Genomic DNA, 13595 nt, shown 5'->3' with positions numbered 1-13595 from the left:
ACGGCACACTATATAACTGGTGTCCTCACCACGACTATAACAGACCAGTGTACGGCACACTATATAACTGGTGTCCTCACCACGACTATAGGAGACCAGTGTACGGCACACTATATAACTGGTGTCCTCACCACGACTATAGGAGACCAGTGTACGGCACACTATATAACTGGTGTCCTCACCACAACTATAGCAGACCAGTGTACGGCACACTATATAACTGGTGTCCTCACCATGACTATAGGAGACCAGTGTACGGCACACTATAGAACTGGTGCCCTCACCACGACTATAGGAGACCAGTGTACGGCACACTATATAACTGGTGTCCTCACCACAACTATAGCAGACCAGTGTACGGCACACTATATAACTGGTGTCCTCACCATGACTATAGGAGACCAGTGTACGGCACACTATAGAACTGGTGCCCTCACCACGACTATAGGAGACCAGTGTACGGCACACTATATAACTGGTGCCCTCACCACGACTATAGGAGACCAGTGTACGGCACACTATAGAACTGGTGTCCTCACCACGACTATAGCAGACCAGTGTACGGCACACTATAGAACTGGTGCCCTCGCCACGACTATAACAGACCAGTGTACGGCACACTATATAACTGGTGTCCTCACCACGACTATAGCAGACCAGTGTACGGCACACTATAGAACTGGTGTCCTCACCACGACTATAGGAGACCAGTGTACGGCACACTATATAACTGGTGCCCTCACCACGACTATAGGAGACCAGTGTACGGCACACTATAGAACTGGTGTCCTCACCACGACTATAGGAGACCAGTGTACGGCACACTATAGAACTGGTGCCCTCGCCACGACTATAACAGACCAGTGTACGGCACACTATATAACTGGTGTCCTCACCACGACTATAGCAGACCAGTGTACGGCACACTATATAACTGGTGTCCTCACCACAACTATAGCAGACCAGTGTACGGCACACTATATAACTGGTGTCCTCACCATGACTATAGGAGACCAGTGTACGGCACACTATATAACTGGTGTCCTCACCACGACTATAGGAGACCAGTGTACGGCACACTATATAACCGGTGTCCTCACCACGACTATAACAGACCAGTGCACAATACATTATATAACCGTTTGCTCACCAAAAGTATAGCACACCAATTGAGGGCGCTCTATATAATGGAGGCAGGGGGCAGAGTCTGGTAACAGTTTATACCCCTCTCTCTCTTGCCATCATTATGGGTATCCATCACCCCGGGGTTACCCCTTGCACTGTTGGCTGCATGGTGATGGGGGTGATACTTTCTGGTCCATATACCACGCCTGGATCTTCTCGTGCTCCTCTTGAACCAGGGCAGCAGACAATGCAGCTAAGCCATGTGCAGGCTGCGGTGAGGTCTCGGCTGGATGAGATCCCACAATCCCCCCCGCTGCTTACAGATTAATCTGACGAGAGATTATAAGAAGCTGCAGGATTAATGAGTAACATTGTAATCTCCCAGCAGGAGGGGAAGAGCGGAAAGCAATGACTGATGAAGAAGCCTGGTACCAACCCAAAGTGGTACCTGCAGCCCACACTAACCCAGACCCACCTGCAGTATTAAAACCCAGACCCACGCCACCAACCAAGAACTGCCCACAGCACCGACATAGACCCACACAAGCAATCTAGAACTGTACACAACATCAACCTACTGTATAAGTACTCACAACCATCACGCCATCAACCCAGAACTATCCAAAGTACCATCCCAGACCCAGGCCACAACTCCAGAGCTACTCACAGTGCCAACCCCATCACCACCCCAGAACTATCCACAGTACCCATGCCACCAACCTAAAACTAGCCACAGCACCAACAAAGTACTACAAACAGCAATAACGCAGATCCACACTACTATCCCAGAATCCACAGTACCAACCCAGTACCCAGTCCAGACCCCCCCATCACTGCAGCATTACCTGCAGGGTGCCGCATACCCTGGTGCCCTCATTCTGCAGCTACATAGTGTACAGGGGGTTGCTTTTTTCACAGAAAGATCCTGTTTCAGGGTCCCTGTCACCTACAACAATTTGCCCCTGCCTGTGACAGGAGTAGTTCTCCTCAGGAGTCAGTGACTGATAACAGAGAACACTAGATGTCAATCGCTACAAGAGGTCTTATACACATGAGCCTCCCACAACCCTCATAGCAGTTACTAAGTGCACCGGGTGACTGACACCAGTAACACTGACAATGATCACTAGGATGACTGCAGGGATGCAAATAAGCTCCACATCTACCGTATGCCAAGGAGTCATGGCAGACAGGAACCGCTACAGAGGGACACAATTCTAGAGCTGTACAACAGGTTCAACCGGTTACACCTCAGGTCAGAGTTGGCAGAAAATTCATATGTGTAAAAAGCACCTAAAGATAAGCCACAGGAGGATGCGAGACCTGAGGCCCAGGCCAGAGGAGGTAAGAGGCATGAGGCCCAGGCCAGAGGAGGTAAGAGGCATGAGGCACAGGCCAGAGGAGGATGCGAGACCCGAGGCACAGGCCAGAGGAGGGTGCGAGACCCGAGGCCCAGGCCAGAGGAGGGTGCGAGACCTGAGGCCCAGGCCAGAGGAGGTAAGAGGCATGAGGCACAGGCCAGAGGAGGGTGTGAGACCTGAGGCACAGGCCAGAGGAGGATGCGAGACCCGAGGCACAGGCCAGAGGAGGTAAGAGGCATGAGGCACAGGCCAGAGGAGGGTGCGAGACCCGAGGCCCAGGCCAGAGGAGGGTGCGAGACCTGAGGCCCAGGCCAGAGGAGGGTGCGAGACCTGAGGCCCAGGCCAGAGGAGGTAAGAGGCATGAGGCACAGGCCAGAGGAGGGTGTGAGACCTGAGGCACAGGCCAGAGGAGGATGCGAGACCCGAGGCACAGGCCAGAGGAGGTAAGAGGCATGAGGCACAGGCCAGAGGAGGGTGCGAGACCCGAGGCCCAGGCCAGAGGAGGGTGCGAGACCCGAGGCCCAGGCCAGAGGAGGGTGCGAGACCCGAGGCCCAGGCCAGAGGAGGGTGCGAGACCCGAGGCCCAGGCCAGAGGAGGGTGCGAGACCCGAGGCCCAGGCCAGAGGAGGGTGCGAGACCCGAGGCCCAGGCCAGAGGAGGGTGCGAGACCCGAGGCCCAGGCCAGAGGAGGGTGCGAGACCCGAGGCCCAGGCCAGAGGAGGGTGCGAGACCCGAGGCCCAGGCCAGAGGAGGGTGCGAGACCTGAGGCACAGGCCAGAGGAGGTAAGAGACATGAGGCACAGGCCAGAGGAGGTAAGAGACATGAGGCACGGGCCAGAAGAGGTAAGAGACATGAGGCACAGGCCAGAGGAGGTAAGAGACCTGAGGCACAGGCCAGAGGAGGTAAGAGACATGAGGCACAGGCCAGAGGAGGTAAGAGACATGAGGCACAGGCCAGAGGAGGTAAGAGACATGAGGCACAGGCCAGAGGAGGTAAGAGACCCGAGGCACAGGCCAGAGGAGGTAAGAGACCCGAGGCACAGGCTAGAGGAGGTAAGAGACATGAGGTACAGGCCAGAGGAGGTAAGAGGCATGAGGCACAGGCTAGAGGAGGGTGCGAGACCTGAGGCACAGGCCAGAGGAGGTAAGAGACATGAAGCACAGGCCAGAGGAGGCAAGAGGCACAGGCCAGAGGAGGTTAGAGACCCGAGGCACAGGCCAGAGGAGGATGTGAGACCCGAGGTACAGGCCAGAGGAGGGTGTGAGACATGAGGTACAGGCCAGAGGAGGTAAGAGACCCGAGGCACAGGCCAGAGGAGGTAAGAGACATGAGGTACAGGCCAGAGGAGGTAAGAGGCATGAGGCACAGGCTAGAGGAGGTAAGAGGCATGAGGCACAGGCCAGAGGAGGTAAGAGACATGAGGCACAGGCCAGAGGAGGTAAGAGACCCGAGGCACAGGCCAGAGGAGGTAAGAGACATGAGGTACAGGCCAGAGGAGGTAAGAGGCATGAGGCACAGGCCAGAGGAGGGTGTGAGACCCGAGGTACAGGCTAGAGGAGGGTGCGAGACCTGAGGCACAGGCCAGAGGAGGTAAGAGACATGAAGCACAGGCCAGAGGAGGTAAGAGACATGAAGCACAGGCCAGAGGAGGTAAGAGACATGAAGCACAGGCCAGAGGAGGCAAGAGGCACAGGCCAGAGGAGGTTAGAGACCCGAGGCACAGGCCAGAGGAGGATGTGAGACCCGAGGTACAGGCCAGAGGAGGGTGTGAGACATGAGGTACAGGCCAGAGGAGGAGGTCCCGCACACCTATCTACACTCTGTACATCAGTAATTCCTGCAGCCTCCTTCCATGAAGGGCTTGTGCTTTCCCAGGCATACTCATTTCTGTGTGGCAGTATTATGTTCTGGTATCCCCCTACCCACTGTGGAGAATCCCCAGGTAAGCGGAGAATACCAATCCACTGATAACAGCAGACATCAGAAACATGGCGGCTGCAACACCAGAGATCAAGGTGGATATAATGGTGGAGGACCTCTGAGGAGATGGCATCAGATAGGAAGCAAAGCTACATGTGGAGTCACATAGTCATGTCCTGTGATCTGCTTGGTAAGACAATCCTGTGTCACTGTCATGGCTGTCTGCCAGTACAAAGCCATGCTGGACACTGAGCGGTGAAAAATGGCACCAGCTGTAAAAACTGCGAGTGAACTGGCGCCAGGTCCCAATGTCACTTCACATGGCTGCCACCCAGAATGTGCCCGTATTACCGTTTCATACAGCACCCTAGGGTGCAGGGCATACAGGACACACATGTAACACAAAGAACACACAGGGCATCAACAACATTACAAAACCTACATTGGCGCTATCTGACCCCTCTCCCTAATTTACATACAGTTGCAGCCACCATTTTGTTCTTACTACCATACCCCATTGCATTTCTTTCCTTTTAACCATATGGCACCAGCATAGTCCACAATGCAGCACACAGAACGTTAACAGTCTCATCACTAACCCCAGGAGCTGGCAATCTACTTTACAGGGCAGGAGAGCTAAGTACAGAACACAGCGCTGACATACATGACTTTCTGCTGGACGTGTGCTGTGGTGCAATGTGGGTAAAGCTGGTGTTATAAGAGAGTGACGTCTGTGACAGACACGGAGAGGGCGATTGTGGACTGTGACCGATCACTGGTTATAGATTACACGCATACAGGACGTTATAAGGTTATTACGCTCCCCTCCCCCCTTATCTCACATGTCTGTTCACACTGCAGTGATATCAGCTGCAGAAAACAATCTCACCTTTGTCACCAGTCACACCCTGCAGGACCACGCACTATATCCAGCCCCAGCAACTACCCACCCCCCAGTATTACCTACCCTCCCCTGCCTGACCTCAACACAATACCTAAAACTCGCAGCCCCCACATCCCCAAGTGTTACCAACCCTTCACCCACAATACCCCAGAATCATAAGCAGTCCTCTCCATATATTAGTGATATTATACAGGAGCAGTGACATCACCGCTCTCCAGATATCAGTGATATTATACAGGAGCAGTGACATCACCGCTCTCCAGATATCAGTGATATTATACAGGAGGTGACATCACCGCTCTCCAGGTATCAGTGATATTATATAGGAGGTGACATCACCGCTCTCCAGGTATGTGATATTATACAGGAGGTGACGTCACTGCTCTCCAGATATCAGTGATATTATACAGGAGGTGACATCACCGCTCTCCAGATATCAGTGATATTATACAGGAGGTGACATCACCGCTCTCCAGGTATCAGTGATATTATACAGGAGGTGACATCACCGCTCTCCAGATATCAGTGATATTATACAGGGGGTGACATCACCGCTCTCCAGATATCAGTGATATTATACAGGAGCAGTGACATCACCGCTCTCCAGATATCAGTGATATTATACAGGAGGTGACGTCACCGCTCTCCAGATATCAGTGATATTATACAGGAGGTGACATCACCGCTCTCCAGATATCAGTGATATTATACAGGGGGTGACATCACCGCTCTCCAGGTATCAGTGATATTATACAGGAGGTGACATCACCGCTCTCCAGGTATCAGTGATATTATACAGGAGGTGACATCACCGCTCTCCAGATATCAGTGATATTATACAGGAGGTGACGTCACCGCTCTCCAGGTATCAGTGATATTATACAGGAGGTGACATCACCACTCTCCAGATATCAGTGATATTATACAGGGGGTGACATCACCGCTCTCCAGGTATCAGTGATATTATACAGGGGGTGACATCACCGCTCTCCAGATATCAGTGATATTATACAGGAGGTGACATCACCGCTCTCCAGATATCAGTGATATTATACAGGAGGTGACATCACCGCTCTCCAGATATCAGTGATATTATACAGGAGGTGACATCACCGCTCTCCAGGTATCAGTGATATTATACAGGAGGTGACATCACCGCTCTCCAGATATCAGTGATATTATACAGGAGGTGACATCACCGCTCTCCAGATATCAGTGATATTATACAGGAGGTGACGTCACTGCTCTCCAGGTATCAGTGATATTATACAGGAGCAGTGACATCACCGCTCTCCAGATATCAGTGATATTATACAGGAGGTGACATCACCGCTCTCCAGATATCAGTGATATTATACAGGGGGTGACATCACCGCTCTCCAGGTATCAGTGATATTATACAGGAGGTGACATCACCGCTCTCCAGGTATCAGTGATATTATACAGGAGGTGACATCACCGCTCTCCAGATATCAGTGATATTATACAGGAGGTGACGTCACCGCTCTCCAGGTATCAGTGATATTATACAGGAGGTGACATCACCACTCTCCAGATATCAGTGATATTATACAGGGGGTGACATCACCGCTCTCCAGGTATCAGTGATATTATACAGGGGGTGACATCACCGCTCTCCAGATATCAGTGATATTATACAGGAGGTGACATCACCGCTCTCCAGATATCAGTGATATTATACAGGAGGTGACGTCACCGCTCTCCAGATATCAGTGATATTATACAGGAGCAGTGACATCACCGCTCTCCAGATATCAGTGATATTATACAGGAGGTGACATCACCGCTCTCCAGATATCTGTGATATTATACAGGAGTAGTGACATCACCGCTCTCCAGATATCAGTGATATTATACAGGAGGTGACATCACCGCTCTCCAGATATCAGTGATATTATACAGGAGGTGACATCACCGCTCTCCAGATATCAGAGATATTATATAGGAGGTGACATTATCACTGTTTCAGTGATATTATTAAGAGGTGATAGGTATAATATATAGGGGGTGACACATATAATACACAGGAAGATACATATACAATATACAGGAGGTCAAGGATATAATATACAAGAGGTGACAGGTATAATATACAGGAGGTGACAGGTATAATATATAGTGGTGTAATATGTGAGCAGGTGGCATATAATGTAAAGGAGGTGACCAGTATAATATACATCAGGTGACATATAATATACAGCAGATAAAATTAGAGCTGGACAATTATGACCCAAATCAAAATCACAATTAAGTGAACATTTTACGATTATTCTAGGTGACTCCCCTTATTTACATGCCATTCCCCCTATTTATATGCCTCACCATACCATTTCATTTTGGTTATTCACAAATCAGCAATCCTGACTCGATATCGTCCAGATAGTGACATCCAATGGCAGTAGGAAAGGATAGAATGGATGTGAAATAGGAGTAATCCACAGAAGCACGTTCACATTGATTCATTCAACTGACTTTCAGCTTCAGTTATTTTGCAATAGTGACATATAATATACAGCTAGAGACAGGGATCGTGTACAAGTGGTGATAGGTATCATATAAGGCAGTGTCTTATATTCATTTTTGCTCCTAAAGACGCTCTAGGTCTTATTTTCAGGGAATGTCTTTTTTTTCATGAAAAAGAACATATTTACTGTTGAACAAAAAAGATCGGTACCTACAGCCGCCGCTGCGCTGTCCCTGCTGCTCTGGGATGAGCTGGTAGAGGCCTGCTGCTGGCATCGATACAGTAGGGACAGCGGTGGTGGCAGCAGGTACCGATACAGTAGGGATAGCAGAGGCGGCAGCGAGCCTCTCCCAGCTCATCCCAGAGCAGCAGGAAAGAGAACTCAATGGGGGCAGCAGGTACCAATACAGTAGGTACAGCAGAGGCAGCAGCAGGCACCGATACAGTAGGGATAGTGGTGGCAGCAACGAGCCTCTGCCAGCTCATCCCAGAGCAGCAGGAAAGAGAACTAAACGGGGACAGCAGGTACCAATATAGTAGGTACAGCGAAGGCAGCAGCAGGCATAGATACATTAAGTACAGCAGAGGCGGCAGCAGGCACCGATACAGTAGGGACAGCGGTGGCGGCAGCAGGCATCGATACAGTAGGGAGAGCGGTGGCGGCAGCGAGCCTCTCCCAGCTCATCCCAGAGCAGCAGGAAAGAGAACACAATGGGGGCAGCAGGTACCGATACAGTAGGTACAGCGAAGGCAGCAGCAGGCATAGATACATTAAGTACAGCAGAGGCGGCAGCAGGCACTGATACAGTAGGGACAGCGGTGGCGGCAGCAGGCACTGATACAGTAGGGACAGCGAAGGCAGCAGCAGGCATAGATACATTAAGTACAGCAGAGGCGGCAGCAGGCACTGATACAGTAGGGACAGTGGTGGAAGCAATGAGCCTCTGCCAGCTCATCCCAGAGCAGCAGGGACAATGAAGAGAGTGCAATGGGGGGGGGGCAGCAGGCACAGATACAGAAGGGACAGCGGAGGCGGCAGCAGGCACCGATACAGAAGGGACAGCGGAGGCGGCAGTAGGCACCAATACAGTAGGGACAGCGGAGGCGGCAGTAGGCACCAATACAGTAGGGACAGCGGAGGCGGCAGTAGGCACCAATACAGTAGGGACAGCGGAGGCGGCAGTAAGCTCTCCTGTGCATACACGGAACATCATATGCGGCAGGAGCGGGCCTCTTCCAGCTCATCTGTGCATACAATAGTCTGTGGATGCAGAAGCGGCTGCAATGCTCTCCTGTACATGTGCTTTTGTGCAACAAACACAAGAACTTTTTTATTTGATCGGATAACGTTTAGTGGGCGGTGTTACGGCTGTAGCAATGACTGCCGCTAGGTCTTATTTGTAGGAGAGGCCTTATAATAATAACAATAAAAACAATATATATATATATATATATATATATATATATATATATATATATATAGCAAGATGACATATATAATAAGAAGTGAATATGTATAACATGCAAGAGGTGACAGATAGAACATACTGGACATAACAGGTATAATATACCGGAGGATATATATATATATATATATATATATATATATACTGGAGATGACATATAAAGTACAGGAGGTGACATATAATATACAGGAGGTGACTGGTGCAATATACTGGAGATGACATAATATACTGGAGGTGACATATAATGTACAGGAGGTGACATATAATATACAGGAGGTGACTGGTGCAATATACTGGAGATGACATAATATACTGGAGGTGACATATAATGTACAGGAGGTGACATATAATATAATGGAGGTGACATATAAAATACTGGAGGTGATATATAATATACAGCAGGTGACCGGTATAATATACTGGAGGTGACATATAATGTACAGGAGGTGACATATAATATACTGGAGGTGATATATAATATACAGCAGGTGACTGGTGTAATATACTGGAGAGGACATATAATATACTGGAGGTAACATATAATATACAGGAGGTGACATATAATATACTGGAGATGACATATAATATACAGGAGGTGATATGTAATATACTGGAGGTGACATATAATATACAGGAGGTGACATATAATATACTGGAGGTGACATATAATATACAGCAGGTGACTGGTGTAATATACTGGAGATGACATGACATATAATATACTGGAGGTGACATATAATATACAGCAGGTGACTGGTGTAATATACTGGAGATGACATATAATATACAGGAGGTGACATATAATATACTGGAGGTGACTGGTGTAATATACAGGAGGTGACCGGTGTAATATACTGGAGGTGACATGTAATATACAGGAGGTGACATATAATATACTGGAGGTGACCGGTGTAATATACTGGAGGTGACATGTAATATACAGGAGGTGACATGTAATATACAGGAGGTGACATGTAATATACAGGAGGTGACTGGTGTAATATACAGGAGGTGACCGGTGTAATATACTGGAGGTGACATGTAATATACAGGAAGTGACATGTAATATACAAGAGGTGACCAGTGTAATATACAGGAGGTGACCAGTGTAATATACAGGAGGTGACCGGTGTAATATACAGAAGGTGACATATAATATACAGGAGGTGACATGTAATATACAGGAGGTGACATGTAATATACAGGAGGTGACCAGTGTAATATACAGGAGGTGACCGATGTAATATACAGAAGGTGACATATAATATACAGGAGGTGACATGTAATATACAGGAGGTGACATGTAATATACAGGAGGTGACATGTAATATACAGGAGGTGACCAGTGTAATATACAGGAGGTGACCGATGTAATATACAGAAGGTGACATATAATATACAGGAGGTGACATGTAATATACAGGAGGTGACATGTAATATACAGGAGGTGACCAGTGTAATATACAGGAGGTGACCGATGTAATATACAGAAGGTGACATATAATATACAGGAGGTGACATGTAATATACAGGAGGTGACATGTAATACACAGGAGGTGACCAGTGTAATACACAGGAGGTGACATGTAATATACAGGAGGTGACATAATATACAGGAGGTGACATATAATTTACATGTAATATACTGGAGGTGACATGTAATATACAGGAGGTGACATAATATACAGGAGGTGACATATAATTTACATGTAATATACTGGAGGTGACATGTAATATACAGGAGGTGACCAGTGTAATATACAGGAGATGACATATAATACACAGGAGGTGACATATAATATACAGGAGGTGACTGGTGTAATATACAGAAGGTGACATATAATATACAGGAGGTGACATATAAGATACAGGAGGTGATATATAATATTATACAGATGGTGACATGTAATATACAGGAGGTGACATGTATACGCTATACCACAGAGGTTATTACAGTCATGTCAGTATTCTATAATATTCTGCCTATAGGGTGACTACTACTATATAATATAACACTATACCGTCCAGTTACCACCGTGTAGGGGCGCTCGTCGCCTATACTCACCGCCTCCGTCTCTCATGTCCCCGCTCACAGTCCCGGAGTGGCCGGTCTCTGCTCAGGCCTCCTGACAAGCACCACAGGCACGGCCAATCTTCCCTAGAGTCGCTGATCTGCCTCGGCCCTTGATTTAGCGCACCTAGATGTCAGATTTGCGGGCTGCGCCTCGTTTTCAAAGTAGATCACGCTGATTGGCTTAGAGCCAGAATCTTCTGATAGAACTTCCTGCTATAGGTTCGGACGGGGTGATCTCTGATTGGCTGAAAATCGTGATTGACAGAGGAAGGGAGGGGCTTCTAATAAACCGCAAATGACCCTGGACGCGAAAAAATACAGGAAACTACGCACAAGATACATCGTATCATACATCATATCATACAACTGTATACTATACACAGCACTATATACAACATATAGATTTATACTGTACACAGCACTATATACATCATATAGATCTATACACAGCACTATATACAATATACATCATATCATATAAATCTATAATATACACAGCGCTATACATAATATACATCATACAGATGTATAATATACACAGCACTATATACAATATACATCATATAGATCTATACTATACACAGCACTATACATAATATACATCATACAGATGTATAATATACACAGCATTATATACATCATATAGACCTAAAATATACAAAGCACTATACATAATATTCATCATATAGATCTATAATATACACAGCACTATATACAATATACATCATAGATCTATGATATACACAACACTATATACAATATACACCATAGATCTATAATATACACAGCACTATATACAATATACATCATAGATCTATGATATACACAACACTATATACAATATACATCATAGATCTATGATATACACAACACTATATACAATATACACCATAGATCTATGATATACACAGCACTATAGATAATATACATCATACAGATCTATGATATACACAGCACTATATACAATATACATCATACAGATCTATAATATACACAGCACTATAGATAATATACATCATAAAGATCTATAATATAGACAGAACTATACACAATATACATCATACAAATCTATGATATACACAACACTATATACAATATACATCATACAGATCTATAATATACACAGCACTATACACAATATACATCATACAGATCTATACTATACACAGCACTATTCGTATACCTCCTAACTTTCAAAGGACAGAAACAGAGATGGAATATACTGTGTCCCTATACAGTATAACGCCCCGACAATCACCCTAACATGATATGCCCCCACAGTTAATGTACCCCTCCAGCTGCCCATCCACTCTATTGAACAGGCCCTGCCGTAAATGTGGACAGGTATATAGCCACCAGACCCCAGTGACCCGCACAGTCCCTAATGGAATCCCTAATGTTTCCTCTAACCTACAATAGTGACCCTAACAAATCCAGCCAGCTCTAGGCTCTGCGACCATTAACACAGCAGAACCACAGCAAGAAGTAAAGCTGGGCAGATACAAGCGGGGAACACAGAAGGACTACAAGGCTAAACCCAGATTGGATAAACTCTCAAGAAACAGAGTAGACACAATACTAACATATACAAGGATTACTGGGAAAAGCAAAGACGTTACACTACATCCAGCAGAGAACTACATGACTCAGAAGACGCTTACAGAGAAGCTAGCCAGTCTGGAGTGTCTCCAGTAATATCTTGCTCAGGATCAGCTGATCTATAAGAAATCAGCTGCCAGATAGCAACTAGGCCAAACTAGTGGGCAGGAGATGGCGACACAGCAGGAGACGGTCTGGATATTGTACCAGAAAGCTCAGACTTCTCAACATTTACAGTGTCACAAGACATAGACTTCTAGAGCTTCCAACCTGACCTCACCATATTTACCACAGTGCTTGGTGTTAGGTGTGAATAAAGTACAGGACAGAATGGCGGTGGTAACATGCACAGGAGACAGGATGGCGGTGGTATCAGGCACAGGAGACAGGATGGCGGTGGTATCAGGCACAGGAGACAGGATGGCGGTGGTATCAGGCACAGGAGACAGGATGGCGGTGGTATCAGACACAGGAGACAGGATGGCGGTGGTATCAGGCACAGGAGACAGGATGGCGGTGGTATCAGGCACAGGAGACAGGATGGCGGTGGTATCAGGCACAGGAGACAGGATGGCGGTGGTATCAGGCACAGGAGACAGGATGGCGGTGGTATCAGGCACAGGAGACAGGATGGCGGTGGTATCAGGCACAGGAGACAGG

The 13595-nt window shown here is 47.3% G+C and overlaps 1 protein-coding gene across 1 annotated transcript in view; it reads right to left on the bottom strand.

Annotated features, from left to right (window-relative positions):
- TEX2 (testis expressed 2) overlaps nt 1–11486 on the bottom strand; it is a 33510-nt gene extending 22024 nt beyond the window's left edge. Inside the window, exon 1 of the mRNA XM_075279570.1 lies at nt 11328–11486. The gene's annotated coding sequence lies outside the window, so the exon portion shown is untranslated. The remainder of the gene's footprint in view (nt 1–11327) is intronic.
- Between the last annotated feature and the right edge of the window lie 2109 nt (nt 11487–13595).

Source organism: Leptodactylus fuscus, chromosome 6 (genome assembly GCF_031893055.1).
Source record: "Leptodactylus fuscus isolate aLepFus1 chromosome 6, aLepFus1.hap2, whole genome shotgun sequence".
Taxonomy (NCBI): domain Eukaryota; kingdom Metazoa; phylum Chordata; class Amphibia; order Anura; family Leptodactylidae; genus Leptodactylus; species Leptodactylus fuscus.
The sequence above is the reverse complement of the archived record's forward strand: the minus strand, read 5'-3'. Positions and strand labels throughout refer to the sequence as shown.